Genomic DNA, 11,537 nt, shown 5'->3' on the forward strand with positions numbered 1-11,537 from the left:
ACTGCATCTGTTGAATTTATGGAAAGGGGAAAAATTTATAACCAAATGAAATAAATTACATTATAAAATGTAAAATGGATGATTATGACTATATTAAATTAAAAAAGCTTTTGCTCTGATAAAACCAGTGTTTCCAGGATTAGAAGGAAAACAGAGAGCTGGGAAACAATTTTCACCTAATTCCTTATACAGAAAATGATTAATCTGAAAATATGTTAAACATAAATGTATATACAATGTTCACCAGATTGTTAGCAATTGAGGGAATGGAGGTGTGAAGGGAGGCTGATCATACAAGTTATAAATATGCATTTGCATGTTGATACATGTTGGAAAATTATCATGGGACATAGTTGGAAAAAAAATAAAATACCAGTTGTGAAAAAAATGTTGCAAATGAATTAAAACTTTCTTTACAAATAAATGATTCCAAATGAATTATAGCAATTTTGAATGAAATTTAAATGAAAAGAGCTCAAGGTTACATTTGTTAAATGACAGAAAGCAAAATGGTAACAATACTAATAATCACAAAAACAAACTTAAATTTTCAGAAAAGTTCCACGGTGGACTCAGTCATTTCTCATATTCTTGGCAGTCATATTCTGTTTTGTGATTGTTAGTAATTCCCATTATTCTTTCATTTTAGTTTTTCTTTTTTTAATGTAATGTCTATTTCCCTCAAGTCTTGAAGTGTCCCTCCCTGTTAGATATAGGATCATGTTCTGCTTCAAGGATTTTCATTACCTTTTATTGTGAGTTTGACTCAAGTGATAGTTTTACACTTAATTTGGAAGAATAGTTCCAGTGCCTTCATTTTCCTCCAAGAATTTTCTCAGGCTCATTTGGTTCAGCTATGTCTATTCTTCTATATATCAAAATTCATCTTTTTTTATTTCTTCATTCACAACTGGGATTGATTCATAACTCCACTATCCTATTACAGAAAATATCCTATAATTGTGCCCAGTGTACATTTTCCTAAATTGATTAGAGATTTAGTGGGCTTAGAATTTGAAGGAATCTTAGAAATTATCTAGCTAAATTGCCAATCTACCTCCCTACCTCTTCTGTCTTATGTTTGGATACTACCACCTAAAATGTCTGCTCCAATTTAAGACAACTTCAATTGACAGGAAATTTTACAATACATTGAACTGCACCATGTTTTCTACATATTCCCACCCATTGCTCCTAGTTATGTCCCAGTAGAACAACAAATAATTAGTATAAGACTCCATCCAAAAAGCAACCTATCCGGCATTTGAAAAGGCCCTTGTGTCTTCCATTAAGTCTTCTTTTCTTCAGATAAACATCCCATTTCCTTCAGCTGGTACTTGGAAGCTATAATTCTGAATTCACTAATCATGTACATAGCCTTGCTTGGGTTGTCTCATTTTCCCCCTAACATATTCTTTCTTTTTATTTGTAGAACTTGGACCAAAAGTTCCAGAGAATTTTTTTTTGCATCTTTCTTTTTTCTTTTCTTCCTTTCTCCCTCTCTTTCTCTCCTTTATTCTTCCATTCTCTCTTTCTTTCTTTCTCTCTCTCTCTCTCTCTTTCTTTCTTTCTTTCTTTCTTTCTTTCATAATTCAGTTATTGTTTCCCCAGTCAAATACTATGACAATATCTGATTTAGCAAGTCATGTTAAGTTTTTTAATTTTGTTTTTTCCCCTCAATTTGTATTTCAAGACCAATCTGCATATGGTCATTATTTAACCCAGACACTTAATTGCATTGCTCCTCTGAAATCAGCATCACTATACCATAAACAATTTTCAAACAGGTCATGCTGTATGATGTTAGCATTAAATCTCTCTCTCTGAACCCATTTCACATTTCCGCCTGATATGTTTCAGGTTTTCAGTTTACTTGTGGATTGACAAAACATTGTTTACATGAATGTCGATTTGCCATGGTATTAGGATACATCTACCTTATATTTTCCATTCCTTATATTTTCTTCATTCCTTATATTTTACCCCTTTGGCTTCTACGTTGCCTTTTACTTATGATATTACCATCAAGGCCTCTTCATTCTCTCTATGCAAGTTATGTCAAAGATAATATGATCCCAGTTAATCCTTTTTTTTTCTCTTTGATATGCTCACTAGAATGCAAATCTTTAACTAGAAATAATATTATTTAAAAAGATTTCAAACTTGGAAGATATCAATTCAGGATATTGCTTTTAATAATCAGGTTTTTAATATGTTTTTTTTTCCTTTCCTGGAATAGAAAATATTCAATAAATTCATTTTGACAGACCTTTCTTAATATCCCTTGCTGTTCAAAAAACCTCACTGAGTACAGGGGACATAAAGAAAAAATAAACTACGAGTTTGGTTATCAAAACAATTAAATTTTAATGGAGGTGGTACAGATGGGCAAGAATACAATGAGGTATGACAAGAGCAAAAAAAGCATACAGCATGCTGGCAAAATCCAGTTAAAATGGTAGTAGAACCCAGAAGAACAATAACTCTTCCACTTGTTGGGGTTTCAGGGAAGGCTTCAGTCAGTAGGTATTTTCTGAGTTATATCCTGAAGGAGAGGGTCAAAAAATAAAAGCACTGTTGGGTTAGAAGAAGTGGGAACAGTGTCAATTCTATGCATGGAAAGATAGGAAAGGCAAAGGCAAATAATCGTGACATGTAGAAATAAAAATTCTGCCTGGAAAATAATTTTATATGAATGGAATATGGGATATATTAAGGGAAATAATGAAATAAGATTAAACAGAGAAGTTAGCAACAGATTGTGAAGGATCTTGAATGCCTATGAAGAATCTAAAATATTAATAAGAGCTGGTATAAGTTGTGCAAAATGCTTTACAAACATTATTTCATTTTTTTCCTTACTACAATGTTAGGAGGTAGATACTATTATTATCTACCTTCCATGGAATAGGAAACTGATTATAGATAGAAATTAAATGACTATCCCAGAGTTATAGAACTTGTGAGTTCAGATATAATCTCAATTTTTCTTGACTCCAGGTCTAATACCCTATCCACTATATTCTTTTTTAGTGTGTAATGATGGGGAAGAAGGGGGTTATCAAAGATTTTTAAGTAAAAGAGTGTCTTGAAACACATGTCAGGTAGAGATTCTGGCCAAAAGAGGACAAGACAGTTTGAAATGACTTGACAGTGACTCGGAACATGGAAGGAAGAAATGAACTTTTGAAATATGAGGCAATAACAGAATATATTAATGTAAGAGAAGTAAAGTTACAGGGACATAAGTGTTCTCCATTTAACCATCGAATATAAGGAGTAGTAAATTCTTAGAAAAAATAAGGTATCTGACTAAATAAGAAAACAATCTATATATAAATATTTACTTTCAAAATCTGTTGTATGTTTGAGGTTTTTATGGTTACCTCCTAAAATGTAAATTTGGGCAATACCCCATTTTTTCAATAGTTTCTATACTTAAAATCTTCAGACTATTTTTTTTATCTTTTTATCTTTTCAAACTCAAGAAATATGCTCTTTTTTCTTTTTACTATTTCTATCTTTTCCTCTTGTAACTGAGAAAAAGTTACATTTTCATAAATCATGATTCTTGTTCTACCCCTGTCTTTCTGGTGCATCAGAGGTAAAATCTTACCATGGTAACTAAAAAAATTCAGATGAGAGGAGCACCAAAATTCTTTTGAAGGGAGCATGAACCGCCTTTAGTTTATGTAGCTTACAACTAGGTACACCTCTCTCAGTGTACTCTGTGCACAAAGATATGTCCTAGGAGGCTCTACAGAGCAGTTATAAACTTTATTCTATGGGAAGTTAAAAGAACCCCTCCCTATCCAACACATAATTTATTCAGGAGTCTGGAGATGAAAGAGGTTGTGATGAGCTTAGAAATATGAAATATCTAATGTCTTCTATGAGAGGAAGAAATTCTTTCATCTTTATGAAGTAACAGAAAGGCAATACTATTTTTAAAATTTTATCTCTCATATCTGTCTCATATTGCATTTAATTACAATCTCTCCCCAAATCCCTTAACATAATGACTAAGAATCTCATAGTTGTTGTCAGTGGTTCAGAGACAGATTTAATTAACATTAATGGAGAATGCATTTCATAAGTAACATTTTCATACATGAAATGCTTCATATTTCTACTGTGGCCTCAAGTGTGTTCAGTTTTCCTTGTAAAAACCAGTCAGACCCCAAAGTTGTAAAGTTGTATTCTGACTACCAACACTGATTATGTGAGATAGGCAAGAACATTACCTACCTGAGACATTGCATTATGGCGCAGTAAGTTTTGCAACAGTAGGAATTTTATTCAGTAAAGTCACCTGCAGTGACTCTGAAGAACCTATCTGCAGAGGTTGGTAGCGTTGATGGATACCTGCAATGCCTAACTCCTTGAGATTTTCATGAAAACTATTTTACTGATAGAAAAGAGAATATAGGGGTGGCTAGGTGGCGCAGTGGATAAAGCATCATCCCTGGAGTCAGGAGTACCTGGGTTCAAATCCAGTATGAAACACTTAATAATTACCTAGCTTTGTGGCCTTGGACAAGCCACTTAACCCCATTTGCCTTGCAAAAACCTAAAAATAAAGAGAATGGAGCAATATGATTAGAGGTATTTGAATATTATGGTTCTGATGCTCACTCTTTCACTATGGAATAAATGGACAATCAGTTAACATGGAAATTGGTGCCTTTAAATCACAGTACTATAGAGAAGAATTGTCATAAAATGGAAGGGCTTATAGTTTCAGGTTTAATAAAGTAGGTAGCAAGATATTTTTCTCCATTCTCCATTCTATTTTTATGAGGGGATAAATGGAAAGCAAAGAATTGATTCTGTATGATTAAAAGCCAGACCAAAACTTCTTCATGGTGTGTTTTAGAATCACCTTTTACATTTTTAATTCTGTATAATGATGATATTCAATTACTGTAAGACCTGAAAATACTTTTTGAATCATCATAAATGATATTTTATTTTGTAATGTTATCATTCTAAATATATTCAAATTTATTTTAATACTTTGGAAATAAATAATGAGAGCCCAGTATATATTCAGTTAATATGCCCAATTAATAAAAACCATGCTAAATTAATCAGAATGACAGGTATCTAATAAATGAACAAATTTGAATTTGCTGAATATGAAGCTTTATTTTGTTACATTGCATCATAGAGACATGGCAAGTACTCAGAAATATACTTCAGGGAAAGTAAAGTTTTGTGTTGTGAGATTTCAGACCATTTCAGAGTAGCTTTGTCTGTGAGTTAACTCAGAATTTATTAAGTGGCTAAAGGTAATATGAGGAATATACAGGAAATAATATTCCTGGTCCCTGTTTTCAACAGACTTATGGTATAATGGAGAGTCAAGATAGCTAATCATATTATTAGCAGAAAACTATAGAGTAGATAAATATACATGAAATACTTTGGTTGACTTGGCCTCAGAAAAAGCCAATTAAGTCCTGTCTCTCACACTTAATATTTATGAAATTTGTGGTAGTCATTTAACATCTCAGTTTCATCAGTTGTAAAATGAAAAGAAGACCAGGACCTCTGTTAGAGTCTAATTGTGAGAACCAATTGAATTTATGTACATAAAGTTTGTAAACTTTGAAGTTGTTGTTCTTTCAAGTAGTTGATTTAGGCTATGTGAAACTCATTGTAAAGTTTCTGTAGACTATGAACTTAGACCTGTTATTCAAAGGTGGTAAGGAATATGAGTATAGTTTGAGAGAGAAGAAACAACATTAGATATCACTTTCTTCAAAATGTATTTCTAGTATCAAAAACAATTTATTTTTTGCATATCATAAAATACTATGGTTCACAGGAGACTAAGCCTCATTTATTCTAATAATTTTTTCTCTTTAATAATTTCTGTTATATCCATAACGGAGTAATAGATTGTGAAAAGGAGCACACAAAACTGAATCTGATGTCAGAGTTGTCAATTCTTTCAGGTATTTATATAATAATACATCTCTAATTCACCTCTAACTATTAAATCCTTATTAATATCTGATAATTGTTAAAATGTTAGAAGCAAAGTTTCTTGGAGAAACTTCTCTCTACAAAGATAAGTTGCATATGATTTTGAATTGGTTTCATTAAATATTCCTGTCATAAAATGAGGAATTCTAATAGAGACAATCTGCTAAAGAATATTATTATTCAAATAAATTTTGATTTCAAAGCAATTTTTATTCACCATTTTCAAAGGGCACAAGAATCATTAACTAAATACCTACCTGAATCCCTCAGTGTGACAGGTGGCAAACTCTATGCTTACATCTTAGTCATATCCTATCTATCCAGTGAAACAATTCTCAACAGTCCTATCATAAAACTCTAGTTAATAAGGTAAGCTAGGTTAAAAAAAAAGAAGAAGAATTTGATTAGACAAATTGATCAGGTTAATCTATTTGCACACTCATGCCAAAATGTATCTTATGTGGAACAAAATCAAGATTCATAAATTTCTTTTTTAAAACTTTAAAAATTTTTATTGATAATTTCTATTTTTTGTATAACCTTTGTATCTGATTTGTTCTTCCTCTACAATTTCCTGGAGAAATGAACCACAGGATGGATAGTATTTTTTAAGAGAAAAATATAAAAGTTCAGAAAACTGATTAATATATTGAAAGAGTCTAAAACTTGTGTAACGTGTGATGCAAGTGTAACTCTCACCCCCACTCCTAGGTTCTTCTATTAGCTCTTGTTTTGAGTCCCAACTTTATCTTTATAATTTTATTGCATTTATTTTGAATTTTTTAGTGTGTTGTTCTTTCAATTTGCTGTTCAGTAATTACTATGAATATTGGTTTGTTAGCCATGTCTATTTCATACTACATCATAGTAATGTTTCTATATATTTATCATGTGCATACTTTCTTACAAGATAGTAATAATCCCACTACATTTATACATTTCACTATGAGTAGTTTAGTTTTTCCTTGGTTGATGGGCATTTACATTGTTTCCCATTCTTCGCTAGCCTACAAAAAATTCTGCTATAAATATTTTGAAGTATATAGATATATTTTTTCTTGTTTCTGGCTCCTTAAGGGTATAAGGTCAGTTAGGAAGTCTGATTCAAATAATGTGGATATCTTAGTTACTTTATTTTGATAATTCCAAATCGCTTTTCAGATCTGTTGTCCTACTCCAAAGTGTCTCCATTCTCACAATCCTTTCAACATTAACTGTTGCTATTTTTTTTGTCATTTTTTGCCATTTTGTAGGATATGAGTTGAAACCTCAGGATTGTTTTGACTTGTATTTCTCTAATTATTAAGGTTTGGAGATTTTTCATGTGTTTATGAATAATTTTCAGCTCTTCTTTTGGGAACAATTTGCTCATTTATGACCTTCATATGTCTTCAATAGGTTAATAGTGTCTGCCTTTCTGTCTCTCTTTCTCTCACATACATACACATGTATGTGAGACAAAGACAGAGAGAGAGAGAGAATTCTTATTAGAGAAATGTGATATAACTTTTCCCATTCAACCATTTTCTATTCTTAGATGAATTCATATTATGTTTCAAATAATTAAATTTATATATTTTATGTTTTCATTGCTTCCCTATCTTAATTAAAATGCATATTTTAATCATTATTATATGGATGATGGTATATGGAGGTATTTGATGGTACAGTGGATAGAGCACTGGACTTAGAATCACGAAGATTCATCTTCATGAGTTCAAATCGAGTCTCAGATATGTATTAGTTGTGTGACCTTGGGCAAGTCACTTCACCCTGTATGCCTCAATTTCCTTATCTGTAAAATGAGTTGGAGAAGGAAACAGTAAACCACTCCAGAATCTTTGCCAAAACAGTCCTTATAGGGCGGCTAGGTAGTGTAGTGGATAAAGCACCAGCCTTGGAGTCAGGAGTAATGGGTTCAAACCCAGTCTCAGACACTTAATATTTACCTAGCTGTGTGGCCTTGGGCAAGCCACTTAATCCCATTTGTCTTGCAAAAAACCTATAAAACCCCAACCCTTATAAATGGGGATACAAAGAGTCTGAAACAACTCAACAACACTCAATTGGGTAGGTAAATGGGTCAATAGTTTGGGTACTGATCTTGGAAGAGGAGACCTGAATTCAAATCCAAACACTTGACATTTACAAACTGTGTGAACTTGGACAAGTCACCTGGGTTCACATCCAGGAACATCTCTAATTGTCATAATTCATATCTCGTCTAGATGCCCTGGAGTAGAAAGTGAGATTGGTGACTTAGCACAGCTTCCCCCCACCCCCAAATCCAATTCATATGTTTGTCAAGACATCACCTCCCTGATGTCAAGGTCTTCTTTAAAAATGAAGGACAAACATCATCACCTCATGTTATGTACAGGACTTAATTATCTTTTAGTTTTTGATTGTAATAATGAAGTTATATATACATATTAAATATTGTGATTGTGGAAGGTGTTAGTTTAAGCCTAATTTCTATTAGACTACTTTTCCAGCTTTGCTAGCAGGTTTAATCAAAAAGGAAATTTTAACCTAATAACTTATGCCTCACACTTTATCAAGCAGCAAATTATTGAGTTCTATTGTTTTCAAATCTTTTTTTATCTATTCCCATTAATCCAGTTTCCCTATTATTTAACCCTGGAAAAGAGGTCTTTTAAATGATAGCTGTTTAATAATATGCCTTTTCTTTTCATGTTTTTGTTTGACATTTTAGATCTTTTTAAAAAAATAATTTTGTTGTTATTTTATCAAAATCTATAAAGTCACTCCTTCATAACTTGATTAGAATAGTATTGAAAGTATAAGTGAATTTTGGTGTATTGAGACTTTTATTATATTGGCATGTCCTAGCATAAGGACTGATTGTTCCTTATCTATTTCTGTGTTCTTTATTTTGTTAAGGGAGCAGTTTGCAATTGAACTACACAATTGAGAGAGTAATCCCTAAATATGTTAAACATACCATATTTTTGGAATAGTATTTCTCCATTATTTATTCTTTTGTCTTATTAGTATTATTATATGTTAATGCTGTTGATTTTTGAGAATTCATTTTATAAGTTGCCACTTTACTAAGACTATTATTTTAATCTTTGCTAATTCCCTAGGGATTTCCAAGTAAACCATTATGTCATCAGAAAAAAATGTATTTGCCTTCTTTTTACTCATAATTATACTTTTAATTCCCTTTTCTTGACTTACTTCTATTTCTAGCATTCTATAAAGTAATAATGGAGAGAATAATTATCCTTGTTTCACTCTTGAATTTACTGGGAAAAGGGTACTATTGTAAGTCCACTTAATTTGTGTTTGTGTTTGATTTCAGATAGACATTTTGTTAGGTTTTTGTTTACAAGGCAATGGGGTTACTTGGCTTGCCCAAGTCCTCACAGCTAGGTAATTAACCAGTGTCTGAGGCCATATTTGAACTCAAGTACACCTGATTCCAAGGACGATGCTCTATCCTAGCTGCCCCCTCAGATAGACTTTTTTAAAGAATTTTTTAAAAAAGACTTGGAGAGGATTCTGGGAAGACAGAGGAGAAGATCATAAAATTCCAAGCTCTATAGATTTTCTTGACCCTAAGGGGAACCCAGAGTAGCAAGAAACAAGAGTTTGGGTACTAAACAAGAGTTAGGACAGAACAGTGATCTCTGTGGGAGAGAAGATACAAAGAAATATCTTGGAACCAAGGTTGAGCCAGAGGGGAATATAAACTCCATTGGCCTTGGACTCAAGAGGACATGAGTTCATATTCAACCTTAGATACTTGATACTTAACATTTACTATCTTTTGTGACCTTGGGTAAGCCACTTAACCCTGATTGCTATCCAGGGCCAGTTCCAGTCACCTTGATCTATATCTGACCACTGGACCTAGTGACTCTGGAGGAGAAAGTGAGGCTGGTGATTTAGCCCTCACTGAAATTCACTTCACATGCTTGTCATGGCATCAACTCTCCCTTCATCCCATGGTCTTCTTTGAGAATATCATCATCAACTCTCAAAACCAACCAGAGGTAAACCCTAGAGGTAACTAAGTTGGGAGGTAGCCTCTGCCTCAGCTACAGGAATTCTCATCTCCTAGACAGAGTGGGGAGTCTGGGAGGATGTGAGGGAACCTTTGCAGATAAGGGATGCAAGGAGCCTTTATGCTGCAGACACAGTCCTGGGCAAAAACAAACAAACAAAAAACAGCACAAGCCTCATGGGGCAGGGCTACTGATGTGGGCACTTAAAGGAGCAATGAGGTCTTGCTCTTGGTTCCAGCCCAGAGAGTAGAAATGAAAGTTAAAGCATGTAGGAGGGTTCCTCAGAGTGTAAGATTTTAGGCATAGGTTACAGAGTGGCCCCAGCTACAAACTAGCCAAAAAAGGAGTTCAGAGGTTAGACAGAACTCCTGAGACTAGAACAACCATTCTCCACCCCAGAAACAGAGAACAAGTTTCTGAAAATTAAAAAAAAAAAAAAAATATATATATATATATATATATATATATTAAAAAGAATTTCTACAAATGAATAGACAAAAGAGAAAGAACCCAACCATAGACAATTACTTTAGGAATAGGGAAGACGAAATTCCAACTTCAGAAAAGATCCTGAAGCAAAAACAAACAAGAAACAAAAAAATCACCTCTTCTAGCCTCAAAAATAAATTCGAAAGACTACAGGCTCAAAAAGAATTCAAAGAAGATTTAAAAGAAAAAGTATTTAAAAATCAAATCAGAGAGGGAAAAAACCAAAAATAATAAGAACAATTCAAGAAAAATTAGATTATTAAAAGAAAGACCTAGAACTTTAAGGGAAAAATTGGTATTGGTTTGCTGTCTGTTTCCCTTCAGTATAGCATTGCCATGCCTGTTCCTTCTTATTTTTGAATATATAGTTTTGTACTCACTTCAGTAACACATATACTAAAATTGGAATGATACAGAGAAGATTAGCATGGCCCTTATACAAGGATGAAATGCAAATTCATGAATATATATTTTCATTTTGTCTTATAGCATAACTTCTGACCTTTTGAAATTCATGTGATGCCTAGTGATTTTTTCCATAGCATCAATTATATTTAATGTATGTTTTTAAATATATTTTTGTAACCAACAGATTTTGTATTTGTTTTTATACAATCTGTTCTTTTGTTTACATTATTAAATTGTTTAACCCATTTTTTATATAAAGTCATGTTAGTTTTATATTTTCCTCCACATGTTTCTAATTTTTTTCAAGTTATGACTTTCCCCTCTTCTTTTGTAAACACAGTATGATGTCCCTTTTATTAAATTCTAACCCAAGACAATTTGACTTTTTAGGCACTAAATCCCCTGGTCTCATCAAATATAAGGTCTTCCTCCCCCTTCATTTAAAGGAATACTCATCAGTGAAATATCTGCCCACTTAAAAATTAAGATTTTCCTCTTCTTCCCTTCTTTTCTGATCTTTCTCCTCTCCTCCTCACTCATTCCCCTTAGCCTCTTCTCTTCCTGAGATAACAGAATTCACTTTCTTCTCATTGCTAGTCCTTCTTTTGATTCCAG

At 32.7% G+C, this 11,537-nt stretch overlaps 1 non-coding gene across 1 annotated transcript; it reads left to right on the forward strand.

Moving 5' to 3' along the window:
• Positions 1–10,886: 10,886 nt before the first annotated feature.
• Positions 10,887–10,993, forward strand: LOC141510467 (U6 spliceosomal RNA). The gene has a single exon (XR_012474952.1). It is a non-coding gene; the product is annotated as a U6 spliceosomal RNA (small nuclear RNA).
• The last annotated feature ends 544 nt before the right edge of the window (positions 10,994–11,537 follow it).

Source organism: Macrotis lagotis, chromosome 1 (assembly GCF_037893015.1).
Source record: "Macrotis lagotis isolate mMagLag1 chromosome 1, bilby.v1.9.chrom.fasta, whole genome shotgun sequence".
In the NCBI taxonomy this organism is placed as follows: domain Eukaryota; kingdom Metazoa; phylum Chordata; class Mammalia; order Peramelemorphia; family Peramelidae; genus Macrotis; species Macrotis lagotis.